Source organism: Punica granatum, chromosome 8 (genome assembly GCF_007655135.1).
Source record: "Punica granatum isolate Tunisia-2019 chromosome 8, ASM765513v2, whole genome shotgun sequence".
Classification (NCBI taxonomy): domain Eukaryota; kingdom Viridiplantae; phylum Streptophyta; class Magnoliopsida; order Myrtales; family Lythraceae; genus Punica; species Punica granatum.
The window spans coordinates 6,282,717-6,297,757 of record NC_045134.1 but is presented as its reverse complement, the minus strand read 5'-3'; the positions used below and the strand labels follow the sequence as shown (position 1 = coordinate 6,297,757).

The following is a 15,041-nucleotide window of genomic DNA, read 5'->3' as shown; positions in this document are numbered from 1 at the left end:
AAGGTCCGGTCAATATGTAAAATGTCCTGCGTCAAGGAAAGGAAGGATGTATTTATTAATAAAAATTTAATATTTATCAAAGTGAATAAGGAGAGGAAGAATGAAGTGATGATTAAATTATTTAAAGGGAAAAAAAAGGAAAAATATGAGGTGACAAGTCAGAGGAAAAATTAGGGGAATCAAAAAGATGGAAGGAAGGCGAGCATTGAAGAACGAACACGAAACCTATCATTAAATGGGGGTATTGATCTTCCGTTACAATAACACTTAACGCCCATTTGATTTCAGAGTTTGATTTTAGAATCATAATTTTAATTTTAACTTTATTCACTACACAACAAAAACACATGTTTTTCAAGTCAAATTTATAATACCATCTCATTTGTCATTTTTCCACAAACAAAATCAAAATCAAAATCAAAATCAAAATCAAAATTATTTTAACTCTGAAACCAAACGTACTCTAATGGTGCATTTGATTTCAAAGTTAAAGTAACTTTGATTTTGATTGTAGAAAAAGACAAATGATTGTGTACTGTATTGAGTTAAAGTTAAAGTTAAAATTTTTGACTTGGAAAATATGTATTTTTATAGTGTAGTGTGTTGAGTTAAAGTTAAAATTTTTACGATTTTAACTGCGAAATCAAATGGAGCGTAAGAGTGCATTTAATTTTAGAGTTAAAGTAACTTTGATTTTGATTTTGATTTTGATTGTGGAAAAGATCAAATGAGATAAGATTATAAATTTGATTTGAAAAACGTTTATTTTTGTTGTGTAGTGTGTTGAGTTAAAGTTAAAGTTAAAATTTTTTACTTGGAAAATATGTATTTTTGTTGTGTAGTGTGCTGAGTTAACTAAAATTATTGGCCTTTATATCCCCGTTCACTTTTTTTTAAAGCAGAAGACAATAAAAAAAGAGGAAATTTGATAGGTATACAGTTGTCAGATGCAAACAATTGTTTTAGTTATTTAAGATTAAATTTGACAATAAGAGTGATAGTAGGGTGTACATATTTCCTCGACCATAGTTAAGAGGGCATATGTTCCCAAAAAGTAGTTTGGGGGTAAAATGCGATGGTTATATTAGTTTTGGGGGGTTCTTTTTCATTTTCAGCTATAATAAGGGCAGCAAATTTAGATACATTTCCTTGTTTGTTTATATATCTTGAACGTCACTCAACGAACCTATTTGCTTCCTGTGATTCTAAGCTAAAACAGAACAAGATCAATCTTATGTGTCCACGCATGTCAATATTTTTGTAATGCAAAGATCTTATGTCCATGCTTTTACTTTTACTTTTTTTTTTTTTGAGTTTCAAGGGAGACTTATAAGATACTTTTATTTTTCACATCGTCAATCACAAGTACTTTCCATGATGCTTGGCCATGTACGAGGATAGGTTGATTCCAGTTAGTATTATTGTCATATCGAACTAACCGACTCATTAAAAATAAAAATTCAGTTACATAATTTTCAAAATATAAAAATAAAAAAATGAAACGATAAACAATTCAATCATATATTAAACAAAAAATATATATTAGCATTGCAGATTGATAAGCGCAAAGGTAATATATTAAAGCGGAAGAGTGGCATCCATAAAGTTATATTCGAAAACCCTCAGCTCTTAGTGAAATTTTAAAGACTCTCAGCTCATGGTGCAATGTCCCTTTATATTCCCTTCATTAAATTTTCGATACTAAAAAAATAAATTTAATTTAGATTTTATTTATTAAACAATGTACAAATCGTTGTATTATTTCACCATATATCATATGAAAAATCATTTACAAATTTCTATTTTATTGATAAAATTTTTAGCAAATTCCAATAAGCAAAAAAAACCAATGAAATATCAGCTGTTTATAATTACTTCTTTGTTTCGTTGGATAGTCACCCATGCCTTCATTGCACGACATAGACCCGAAACATATTAATATGAGTAATCAGTTAATTTGAAATGTATATGTATATGTACAGTAATTGATGACTACTTCTGATACTATTATTAGAATTTACGGTGATAAACGCGTTTTTATTCATTTAATTTTTTTTTTGAAAGTAAGAAACTAATAAAAAAATTGTATTTATATAACTAAAATCAAATTTTCGAAATTAAATAATAGTTATATCATGAGGAATTGATCTCTTATATAATAAGATTTGAATTTGCCATAATATAATCGGCAAGATTCTTCATCAAGATCCGCATATATGAATATTTTCAAGGTTAATGGAAAAAAAAAACTTATGTCAAATTCCTATTTCTTGCACGACCTTTTAGAAATAATACAAAAAGTTATAATATTTTGTTTTAGTTTTAAATGTAGCTTGATCTTTTGTTTTAGCTCCAAATCTAGCAAAATATTTTAGAAATAGCACAGAAGATATAATTTTTTGATTTAGTTTCAAATTTAGCACGATTTTTCGTTTTTGTTCCAAATTTAGTATGACTTTTTGTGTCACCGAATACAACATGATTGGACGAGTGAACCATACATATTTTTATTAATATAAAATTATTCTAAAAATTGAAAAAAAGGAAGAAGGGGTCACGATTGATGAAAAGGGGGGAGAGGGCTACTGATGATGGCCTCGATTATGGCTGTCACCCCCTAGCAAGGTCGGCGGTGAAGATAGAAGTCGCTGCCAACTCCAATTGAGTGGGTGATGGTCATAATCGTGGGCCCCATCATTGAAATTGAAGGAATCCCAAAATTAGGACTCCTTCCATTACAACGGTGGGAGCCCCAATTGCGGCCACTACCCTAATTGGGGTCGGTGGCGAAATTTGTCATCGCCGCCGCCAGTCTCAATCGGGACCACCGTCGTTGGCCCCCTCCTCCCTTTTCCCCAGTCGTGGTCTCTGCACTCCCTTGTTTATAGTTTTGAGAATAATTTTATTGAATAAAAATACGTAGGGTCCACTAGTCCAATCATGTTATGCCAAGTAACACAAAAAAGTCATGTTAGATTTAGAACAAAAATGAAAGGTTGTAGTAGATTTGAAACTAAATCAAAATGTTGTATTTTCTGTGCGATTTCTAAAAGGTCGTACTCAATTTAGAACTAAAACAAAATGTCATGTTAGATTTGAAGCTAAAGCAAAATATCGTGTATTTCTATGCGTTTTCTAAAAGATCGTGTTAGAAATAGGAATTTGATCAAATATTGTACTTTTTTATGTCATTAATCATTTTTTAATTAATTTTCAGTGCCATATAAGTTATGTATTTCATGGATAATATACATACGGCACTATCCATAAATAGTTCTATACACAATAAAATTATTCAATTTATTTTATAAAATCGATTCAAATCCTTGTTAATTGTATATTAAATAATATGCCTTTGTGGACATTGAATACGGCATAAAACTCAGTGATAAAATTAATGAATGCACGATTCGACATAGTAACCCTTCATGTTGATGAAGATTTATGCACCAATGCTCGGGGTAAAATGCCAACTAAATTTCTTAAAAATGCCAAGTAAATTGATTTATTATATTTTAAATTGAAATTTTTTTATATGAGTTATTTGCAAATTGACAAGAAATTCAGAAAATAAAAATTCTCTTTTGCAATTTCGAATGTAAAAAATTAGTTTGGATATAATAAAAAAACAATTGACTATGACAATTTTAATTAAAATATATGTTTTCTCACTCACAATATTTAATTAAGGGTTAGATTTTAGAATCTTTAACGAATTTGTAATAGTCATATACAAAGAAAAAAAGAAAAAAAGAAAAACGCATTTCTAATAAATAATTTGAATAGAGAAATTGAATAAGAGGTTCAAAATAATTTTAAAATAGAATTAGCTTATAAATAGGATAACTAATAAAGAAGCACATGTAGTCCCACTAGATATCGAACCTACGACCTCTAAGTCTACAGGCGATTCGTATGTCGCTGCGTTATATCCTCTTTTGATAGATTTATACTCTTTTATAATTAAACCATATATTATATTATTTTCTTTTACTAATAATATTTCCGCGCAATGAGTAGAGTGTAATGGCTAATCAACGTTAAAAAAGAAAGAAAACCTAATTAACATTTGAATTCCTGTGATCTCATCTCATCCTATTTTGTATGAGCCACGGTTGCTTTTCCGACAAAATCGATGGGCGGCAAATACGAAACCGAGCTATTCTCAATCTTTTCGATCAACAAAGGACATGAGAATCCTCCATAAAATACCTTAAAGATATCCAATGTTATTTTTTTAAACCTGTTTATAATGTTTTGTTTTTGTTTTTATATTTTTAAAATTACGTAACTGAATTTTACTGAATCGGCCTGTTTGGTATGAAAATAATACGAACTGGAATCGACCTTTTTCTCTGATGTGACTGAGTATTGCTGAAAATATTTGTCGTGAAAAATAAGAAAAGTAAACATATGGGTAGGGAAGCTTCATATTACAAAAATATTAACCATGTATACAGATGAAATTCATCCGTGAGTAAATTGACAAATTAGTCCTCCAAAGATGCATGTTACATCAAATCTGACCTCAAAATTTTTTTTACATCAAATTAAACCTTGAGAGATTAAGTGTACATTAAATCCGTTCTCAAGAAATTTTTTACATCAAATTGAATCTTGAAAGATTAAATGTACATCAAATCTGACCTTCCGTTATAATGCCGTCCAAAAATGGATGGAAAAATTTGATCTGACATTCAACAGCTGATATGACATTGTTTGATTGTTTTCTTTCATTTTTTTTATTCCTCATTTCTGTCAGGTTTAAAAAGTATTTCTTACAGTTCTCTCACTTTTCAGTCGGAGGCGGGAAAAACTTCCTCCTCCTGGCGCGTCCTCCTCAATCACAGGTGCTTTCGGCATAGAGAGCTAGAGACAAGGAGAGAGAGGGTGATAGAGAGATTATGGCGGCAACGATTGACGAGTCTACGCTGAGAGCACTAACAATTGAGGAGGACGAGCCGGGAGGAAGAAGTTTTTCCCACCTTCGACTGAAAAGTGAGGGAACTGTAGGGAATATTTTTTTAAGCCAGACAGAAATGGGGAATAATTAAAAAAAATGAAAGAAAACAATCAAATAATGCCATATCAGCTGTTGAATGCTAGATCATATTTTTCCATTCATTTTTAAACGGTATTTTGACGAAAGGTTAGATTTGATGTACAGTTAATCTCTCAAGGTTCAATTTGATGTAAAAAATTTATTGATGTCAGATTTGATATACAGTTAATCTCTCAAGGTTCAATTTGATGTACACTTAATATCTAAATGTTCAATTTGATATAAAAAATTTATTGAGGTCGGATTTGATGTAAAAAAAATTTTGAGATCAGATTTGATATAATATACATCACTGGGGACCAATTTATCAATTTACTCATTCATCCGTATAAATCTAAAGGCTAATATATAGTCACCTATCGTAGTTGTCATTTCAATCAATCAACCATAGTAGATTTTTCACTCTGCGAACCTATTCGTTTCCTGTGATTCTCAGCTAAATAGAACTAGATACTCTCGAAATTTTGTTTAAGGAATCTCACCTTAAACGGTTGATTTGTTTAAGGAGTCTTGTGATTCTGAGCTAAACAGTATAAGATACTCAGGAAACTTCGGTTAAGGAATGTCACCAGCTTAAATTAGAAGCAAAGAATCGGTACACTAAAGAAATTGAGGTCCCTAGTATTGTCCTTAGACACGAGAGGTAAGGAATGGGTTGACGACACGTAACAAAGAAATCTATAAGAACTGTAAATTAACCATGCAATAGATAGATAGTCCTCATCTTAGGTACAAATAAAAATAAAAATAAAAATATATGTAAGTTTTATTAATTATATTATTATAACTAACTACACTCTATAGATTGTAAGAAATACAGGAAAAATAATACTAGTGGACCCCGAAAAATAAAGTTTTCATAATCTAATTAATTAATCATAAAAAAGTAAAGTTGATCCCCAAATTGAAATACTCAGTGACTTGATCCCAAAAATAAAAAGTTGATGTGTTGATATTAAATTTTCATGGGCTTATACGGACCTGAGTTCATATTCACTTAAAAGCTCAAACTAATAAGTGGTGATACTCAAGTCTTATATAAACCAATGGTTGTTCTTTCATCTTTTCCATGTGGGATAATAATTCCTAACACTCGCCCTTACGTGCAACGTGTGATCTATTTCTATTTACACGTTGTCACGTGTCCTTAAACACCCGCACTCAACAATTGACCTCGGGTCAGGCTCCTTTTTTATACTCGGATGAGGGGGGACTAGCCACGATGTGCTCTTTTTTGCTGCTCTCAGGCATATTGGGTTTGACGTGATGCAAGTGTATGCGCATACGCGTGTGTGCACGCATATGCATAACTTCTGTTCTGATACCATATTAAATTTTCATTGGGTTTATATGGGATTTGGCTCATTTCCACTTAAAAACTGAAACTTATAAGTGGTGGTATCTAAATCTCATATAATGCTTGTTATTTTATCTTTTCCATGTGGGATAATAATTCCCAACAAATATAAAGGATTATTAATTTTTTGTGCACATATATATAATAAATATAAATTGGAAATTGTAGTCTGATTTTCACAAAATAAGTAAGATATACTTATCAAGCAACTATATAGATATTTATTATATATCTATATCTATAATAAATATAAATCGGAAAGTGAATGTACAGTGGAATATACAATATATATGCTAATTAAGTAGATGTTGTTTTGTGTGTGTATATAGATATTAAGTAGAGTATTTCGATAAAAAGAAAATAAATATTTTTATTAATTATTAAGGAAATAATTTTCATATATATCTTGTCTCAAAAATATTAGATTATAAAAAAATTAAAATATGTACCATATAATATTATTTACTAATTTTAATTTTGAGGTAAAATGAAATAAATCATATATGGTGTTTCTTGTTACTTTTTCTTAACTCATAGCACAAAATCATATTAATTGTGTGATATAAAATTACAAAATTCGTGCTTTATTGTTGTGTCTCCGAGCTCTCTCTTTAGGTTCTTCTCTCCTTTACTTTATTGTTGTCAAGCTTATATTTACACGCCTTCGATAAGCTATATGACTGTTTTATGAGTATAAATTCTTTTTTATTGTAGCTCTTCGGTTGATCGCACTTTTATTAGGCAATTAACATTTTTTTTCCTTTGATAAGGAGGGTGCTGGCTTCGCCCGACTATTTTAGGGTTCACATAAACACCTTGCAAGTTCAAGGAACAAGTAAGTCCGACCACAGGCCGAACATGTGGTCCAATATGGAGTATTCTCCCGCATGGCGTCCATGGTGTGATTTGAACCTAGGAGTTCCCCTTAGTCATCATATTCTTTAACCACCAGGCCAACTCCTATGGAGTTATCTGTGCTGCACATTACTATGGAGAAGAAGCAATCAGATGATTATGTCTCATCTCATGGTTCCATTCTTTGATCTAACTATTTCGAATCTTATGTTTTGATAGCCTAACATCTTCTAGATGAGTCGATAGTCATCCCGTCTAACCCTGCATGGCAGTACAAACGATAAATCATAGTCTCCAGACACCAAATATGCAAAGTTTATTATTGAAGATGAAGGTATAATGTCACATTCTCATGGCAGAATATGAACATAGGATTGAAGAAGCTCTAGTTTTTTCGACGGGCGAGCTCCTGCACGATCTCGGATAAATGCTTGTCGTTCTGCACACTCTGGACCCACTGCGTGTTAATGTGGACCCGCTCAATGCTCTGCTTCAGCGTTCTGGCCATCGCAGCCTTTGTTGGGGTTGAGAAGAACTCCTCTACTTCCTTGGCTCTCTCGAAGGAAGAAAACTGGGGGAAAAAGAAAAGCAGAACAACCATCACAGTGATCATGTGTTTCTCGGTGCTTGCTCATTAACGGGGACCAATCTCTAATAGCATTGAACCAACTTTTATCGATATTGATTTTCTAAATGAGTTTTAAACAGCTGTACGATATTCCATTACCTTAATATCGTACAACCAAATCAAATTTGTTTCTTGCAAAACATTTCAATAATTTAAATTCATATTGACTGAATAATCCTTTTCGTTAATTAGAAAGAACTACTAGGAGGCATTGGAGAAACAAACTGATATATTTTATCCCTAGACTCAGGAGACAATGAAAGTGAGAAACTACTGGCGAGACGACAGCACTGACAAAGTGACTGATGAGATATCCGGAGCCATAGGTTTCCGATATCTGTTCCCAATTTTCCTGTCCGATCATCAATAGAGCAGAATCAATGCATATCAATAGAACCTTGTATCATTATGCTTTGCTAACAGTATCCAATAGAGGATAGGATCATAATGATTGCTCCGGTTTAGAGGTCAGAGAGACATAAGTTCACCTTCAGCCAAGTCCAGGCGGTTTCGCGGCCTTCACGACAAACAGAAAGCCCACACAAAGCATCTTGACTACGAACCTATATACAAAAAACAATACATTCATTTCATTGTAAGAAACATTCTATTGATTATACCAAAATTGTAGAAGCCACAGTACCTCTAGAGACAACAGAAAGTTGAGAACTTCCAGCACAATATTGGGATCTCTGCAAGAGGCCAATGATCCTAAAGAAATATTAATCAGCAGACATTCTATCATTTCCAGCACAGAATGGACCCAAAACTTCTTTCAACATTATTGAAAAAATATTACTACCCAAGACACGCGTTTTCTGTCAGTTGGAGATAACATTTTACTTTCTATGGCAAACCTTAATTTAGCAGCAAGGCCCTCATCATACTTCACCCCATAGAAGCACGTTTGATCTACATTGATCTTACTCCAAGGAGAAACTCCGTCTAAATTGATAGACAATGATCTCTCCTGCAAAAGGACATTCTTGCGGGCTTCACATGAGCCACAACAAAATGTTATCGGGACGATCTACGGTCCATCCCCCTGGGACGCATTGGACAAAAATTGCATCTGCAATTGTCATCAGAATCATGTCAGCTTCTGATATGATGATCAAAACAGCAAGACTGATAAGATACATATTCAAACTTTTCCCCACCATACCTGCTCGAACTCAAGCATTTCATCTTTGATTTTCACCGAGACAACAGGGTAACCCTTCTGTTTCCTCCACAAGTTCGTTAGCTTGTTGACAGGTTCACCTGAGTCTTCCTCCAAGGCGGCCCACGGGTCCTCTGTCTTTGCATTCGAGCAAGCATGTTTCTTTATGTATGCTGCAAGGGATTTCTGTTTATGAGTAAGATATAACCTGACATTAGCATCAAGCAGTCCACACAATATATAGACCTGAAAACATTCACCACCGAGTTAGCTCTGAAGCATCCGAATTACCGCTGCACCTTTGCAGTAACTTATTGCATGGAAAATCTCATCAATCTCACCAGCATGGTTTACCTCCACCTGATCAATAAAGTTGTGTAAAACAAACATTTCATAGCTCATTTACAACGTTGAGATCAAGAAAACTAAAGCAAATCTTCAAATGGGAAATTTTATGACAAATATCATAATCATCATAGATCAACGTCAATGGGATGGGATTCTGCAAGGCCGTTCAATCTTAGACCCTCAGTAGACTCCACAAGGAACTGCGTCCATACTTTCCACTCAGGAAACAAGCTATCATTGGCCAAATAGCTCACCTGTAATGAACAATTTGTCGATAAAATTCTACAGAATGGGCAAAACAGAATTATTCCAAGCTACTTGAAACAAGAAAGCTCACCCATGTTGCGAATCCTTCATTCAGCCAAAGATGCGTCCACCATTCCATTGTTACAAGGTTTCCGAACCATTGGTGGGCCAATTCGTGGGCCACAGTTATGGCAACCTTAACAAAAGCCAATTGAATTTGTTAACTCCATAAGATTTGACAGTTGCCTGAGGAAAAAAGAAAATTATGCTATCATTTGGGTTACATTCATTTTATAGGCAGCTGCAGAATTCTGCTCATCATGAGCAAAGCAGCTTCACGATATGTAACTAAACCATAGTTTTCAGGGCTTCAGCAGCAAAATCAGGAATGGTGATCATATTGAGCTTTGGGAGAGAGTACGGTACAGCAAAATATCTACAGACTCTAATAAAATTTCTTAATGATATGATTGAAAATGGTACATATCGAAGACAGTAAAGGTTGTCTTTGATAATCAACAAAAGAAGAACAAGAATAGAAAAGAGCGTACTCTTTATATAATTCAAGTATCTTAACTCAGGATACTTGAATTAAGATAATTCAAGTATCTTAATTCAAGAGCTGTTTGGTATGATTGTTCATGGAGGTCGGTGGTGATTCTTGAGCACAGCATATCACCGGAAAGACCCCTGAAATAGATTCTTGCTCGTCAGATCTACTTGTGGATGCAGTTTTGTGGGGATTCTCTTGTTGTATTGACTCTCCTGGGGGCATTGAAGATGGTCCTTAGAAGTTCAGGGTTACCCGCAGAGTAAGAGATGATGATTATGATGATGAAGCTGAGCCTGAGAGTATAGAAAGATGATGGTTTTCTTGAAGGTTCTTGTGGGGCTGGAGGGTAATTTCGGTTACTGCCTCTATAGAGATTTCGATGTGAGAGATGTCTCTGGTGGTCTCTGTGTCCATTAGAGTGGAGAAGATTCCTGCTTTAGCTAGTTCTGGTTCTGTTTGTGAGAATCAAATCCTAGTAGCTACCTGTATGGATATAACCAGATTGAAGATGCCGGAAGATTCCGCCGGTCTATTGGCCGGTTCTGTTGCTGATAGCGAGGAGGAGGTTTCGACTTCTATTTGTTGTAATTTGGAGAATGAGATTGGTATTGAAGCAGAGTTGGCCCCTGCTCGGGGTCCATTTGTGGGTAGGAAAACCGAATGGGTTCTTTGCGAGGAAGAGGATTCGTTATCATTGGAGGGCGATCAGTTCCTTGATAGCTCTGTGGCTAGTGAGACTAGTAGTTTATGTGGCGAGGATTTTCTGGGCATTGAAGCTGCTAACTCATTAGAGGTTGAGAGGAGACTGTACAGCAGCATAGAAATTCTTGCTGGAGCAGCATCGGAATTAGGGTGCGAGTCAACTACAATGCAAGTGGTTGTAAATGGGCCTGTCTCGATAGCAACGGGGCTTGAGGATGGGCTGAGCCCGAGTTTGAATTCGAATTCATCAGCTGTTGTTCTTCCATCGCCATTGAGCACACAGCTGAGTACTGTGGTTGGGCGAAGTGTCTTTGAGGTGGAATGTGTACCTCTTTGGGGTTTTACTTCCAAGTGTGGAAGGAGACCCGAGATGGAAGATGCTCTAGCAACTTTGCCCAAATTTACCTGAATTCCGATAGAAATGCTGATTGGGGATCAGTTTCTCAGTAACATGACTGATAGTATAAGCCAGCAGACTGCTCATTTTTTCGGGGTCTATGATGGGCATGGAGGCTCACAGGTAACTATTTTTATTTTAGGCTAAAGAATGGGCACCGTTTCTTGTCGAGAAACAAGAAATCTCTTTTTTGCAGTTCATTTCCTGTCGGATTTCCCTTAAGCTGTCTTGCTTTTGAATCAATTGTGTTCTGGATTTCCATCATCCCATTCTTACTATATGGGAAATCAAGAAAACATGATATATTGTTCATTTTGTCATCAGCAGAGAAGCATGTATTATGATATTGTTATTTACTCTTGTTTCTGATGCAAAACAATTAGTCAGGGTACAAAATAAGGAATTTACAAAACATGGTCCCTCTCTATTGCTGGTCTGTTCTTGTTCTCGATTTCCTTGTTGCTTCTGAAAAATGAAGAAAGTGAAGGAAAACTTGTTTTGATTGCAGTTCTCTCAGAGTTTTTATAATCGAAAAAGCACAGCTTGTTGTTTCCTCATCTTTTTGAAGGAAGAACTAAAATATGGAATTCACTAAAGCAACAAGAAACTAGAATCATGCATTATGATCGTGTTTAGGTTGATGTAAAAAATGCTTCTTTGGGAGCTTGTTCTTTCCCTGACTCATTTCATCCATTCAGGTAGCAAATTATTGTCGGGATCATGTCCAACTAGCCCTAGCTGAGGAAATAGAAACTGTCAGGAAGAGCATAACAACTGATAGAAATGTCATCGGCAACTGTGAAGATCAATGGACTAAGGCATTCACTAACTGTTTTGCTCGGGTAGATTCTGAAGTTGGTGGAAATGGGAACCCCGATTCTGAACCTATTGTCCCTGAAACTGTTGGGTCCACCGCTGTTGTTGCAGTGGTTTGTTCATCACATATAATAGTTGCAAACTGCAGGGATTCGAGAGCAGTTCTATGCCGTGGAAAAGAAGCCATTGCACTGTCTGTTGATCATAAGGTGATAAATGAGTGTAATCTAGCCCTGACGTGTCATCTTATATGGCTTTACACCTGATTTGCAAATTTGATTATTAATATCTCTATTGGAATGTGATTGAGCAGCCAAACCGAGAAGACGTGTACCCAAGGATTGAAGCTGCTGGAGGAAAGGTCATTCAGTGGAATGGGCATCGAGTTTCTGGTGTTTTGGCTATGTCAAGGTCCATTGGTATGTCTCTTTCTCTTCCTGTCCAATAATGCTTTTTGTTTCCAGCTTACTGTTTCACGTTCCTATGATGATGAGAACATAAACATCTTTTGTGTTGCCACCTGAAAATTGTCCATTTGAAGAGGAAAATCACGTTAGGTCTAAAACCCGAGAAATTCATTATGTCCCTGGTTCTTGCTATAGCTATGTACGCAAGTCGAAGCTATTTTTTTATTCGCAATTGATTCTTGATTGACAATGTGACGTCGGAATGTCCATTGCTTAGCTATTAGAAAGAAAAATGATTTCAACAAATAGGTGCTTCACATGCAAACAAATGTTCGCGGAACTCGTTTTTCTCTTATGCAACGTTCAGCGCGAAAGAACTGAAAAAAATTAGAGATCAGATCAAACAAATTGGACTGTGAAATGAATCGTTTCTTTGGACACTCAGGGGACAAATTACTTGAAACCGTGGATCATTCCAGATCCCGAAATCAGGTTCATTCCCCGGGCAAAAGAAGACGAGTGCCCCGTCCTCGCCAGCGATGGCTTATGGAATATGATGTCTAACGAGTAGGCCCTGTGACCTCGCCCGGAGAACGATCCAGCGGCTCAGGCCGCGGCAGAGTACCTCTCAAACTGAGCCCTTCAGAAAGGGGGCCGGGACAATATTACCGTCATTGTGGTGGATCTCAAGGCTCAGGGGAAGGTTAGGAGCAGGACATGACTTCTCTTTGATTGTACACTAGTTCATAATGGACGTGGAAGCTCCCATAGCTGTTGTGGCATATCACAAAAAAAAAAAAAAAAAAAAAACTGTTGTTACATACCAAAATTAGAGCCCATATGTTTTATTTTTTTTTTAAATCTGGGCTTTGTGGGTTATGATCCCATTCTTCAATTGGTTATCTGAATTTTATTAAGTTTTAGTTTGAGAGACAACTATTTGTAAGTTCAAAATCTGCTCTTCCATGGATTTTGAGCAACTTTGTATTTTATTTTGAGTCATGTTATCATTTATTTATCTCGAAGCAAGAATGGGCTTCAAGATTTTTAAACTGTTAGAAACCCTGCTAGTGTTTCTGTCAAGCGGGGCTCCTGCACGGCCTCAGCAAGATACTTCTCGTTTCGCATGCTCTGAACCCACTGGGAGATTATGTAGATCCGCACGGTGTTCTGCTTTAGCGTCCTGGAGAAAATGGGCTCAGCTGGGATCGATAAGAAGTCTTCAAGTTCCTTGGCTTTCGCATACGACGAAAACTGGAACAAAGAAGTGAGCTGATGGGTAATATTACTCATGAACCGTCTTCTTGTTTGCATTAAGCACGTTGAACAACGAACTGATGCATTACGTTTAGCTCGTCTTAGTTAGCTGGTTATATAGAAAGCGAGAGAGATTACGGGCGAGACATAGACAACAACAGTGACAGAGTGAGTAATGAATGTTCCTTTGCCATTGGTTTCAAATATGTGTTTCCAGTTTTCCTGTCCGATCCGATCATCAACAAAACTGAATCAGCACAGACAGGTCTACAACTTCATCGACAGTAGGCCAGCAGAACCTTATATTCAGAGAAACACGTAACATTCACCTTCAGCCAAGTCCAAGCTGTTTATCGGCCTTCACGACTAACACCAAGTCCAGCTGCAGCATCTTGCTTATGAACTTACAAAGCGAAATAGCCGGTGCATCTACATCTATATCTATATATGAAAGCAATGACGAAGAGAGCCTGGCCAAATGGTTTCAGAATATTTGGTTTTCGAATAGAATTTTCTAGCTATATTTTTAAAATTTTAAATGACTTTAAATTATAAAATTATCAACAAAATATATCGAAATTAGTTTTAGTTATAATATTCCATTTTAAAAAAATGAAAAATACCAAAAAATCTTTTGGATACTACGATGATATCCAATTGAAGGCAATACGATCAAATTATTTTCAGTTATAAAATCTTCCAAAATTATCAAAAAATCATATTATATATATATATATATATATTTATAGATTCTTTGCAGTACATTATAAATAGCACAACCTGAGATGTTCAGCCGACTACACAGCTTGAGACGTTCAACCAAGTTAAGATAATTAGAGTACATCTCTACAATAGGAAGAGACCACAATCTCCCAACAAAACAAGAAGTTACCGAGAATAAAGGCTTTAGAAAACAACTGTGTAAAGCAAATAAAGGTAACGACTGCATAGACTTTACAATCTTCCATCATCAATTACTTTTTTGATTAATATATATATATATATATATATATATAATTATATAATTCTGACCTATGTATTACTTTTTCTCTTTGATATATTTTTTCATCATATCTTACATTTATTGAGTGAGCTATCACATGAAAACACTCATGAAAGATATAAGTTCTAGTAAATAAATTATGGAACGCAAGGAACACAAAGAACATTGACTTAATCATCATTGATATGATTCCTTTTAATGAAGAGATACAACATATTTTATTATCTATTGCAATATCTATAATGAAT

The 15,041-nt window shown here is 35.0% G+C and overlaps 2 pseudogenes; one reads left to right on the top strand and one right to left on the bottom strand.

Annotated features, from left to right (window-relative positions):
- LOC116187002 overlaps positions 1-13,343 on the top strand; it is a 30,027-nt pseudogene extending 16,684 nt beyond the window's left edge.
- Positions 7,568-10,375, bottom strand: LOC116187003 (annotated as a pseudogene).
- Positions 13,344-15,041: the final 1,698 nt, after the last annotated feature.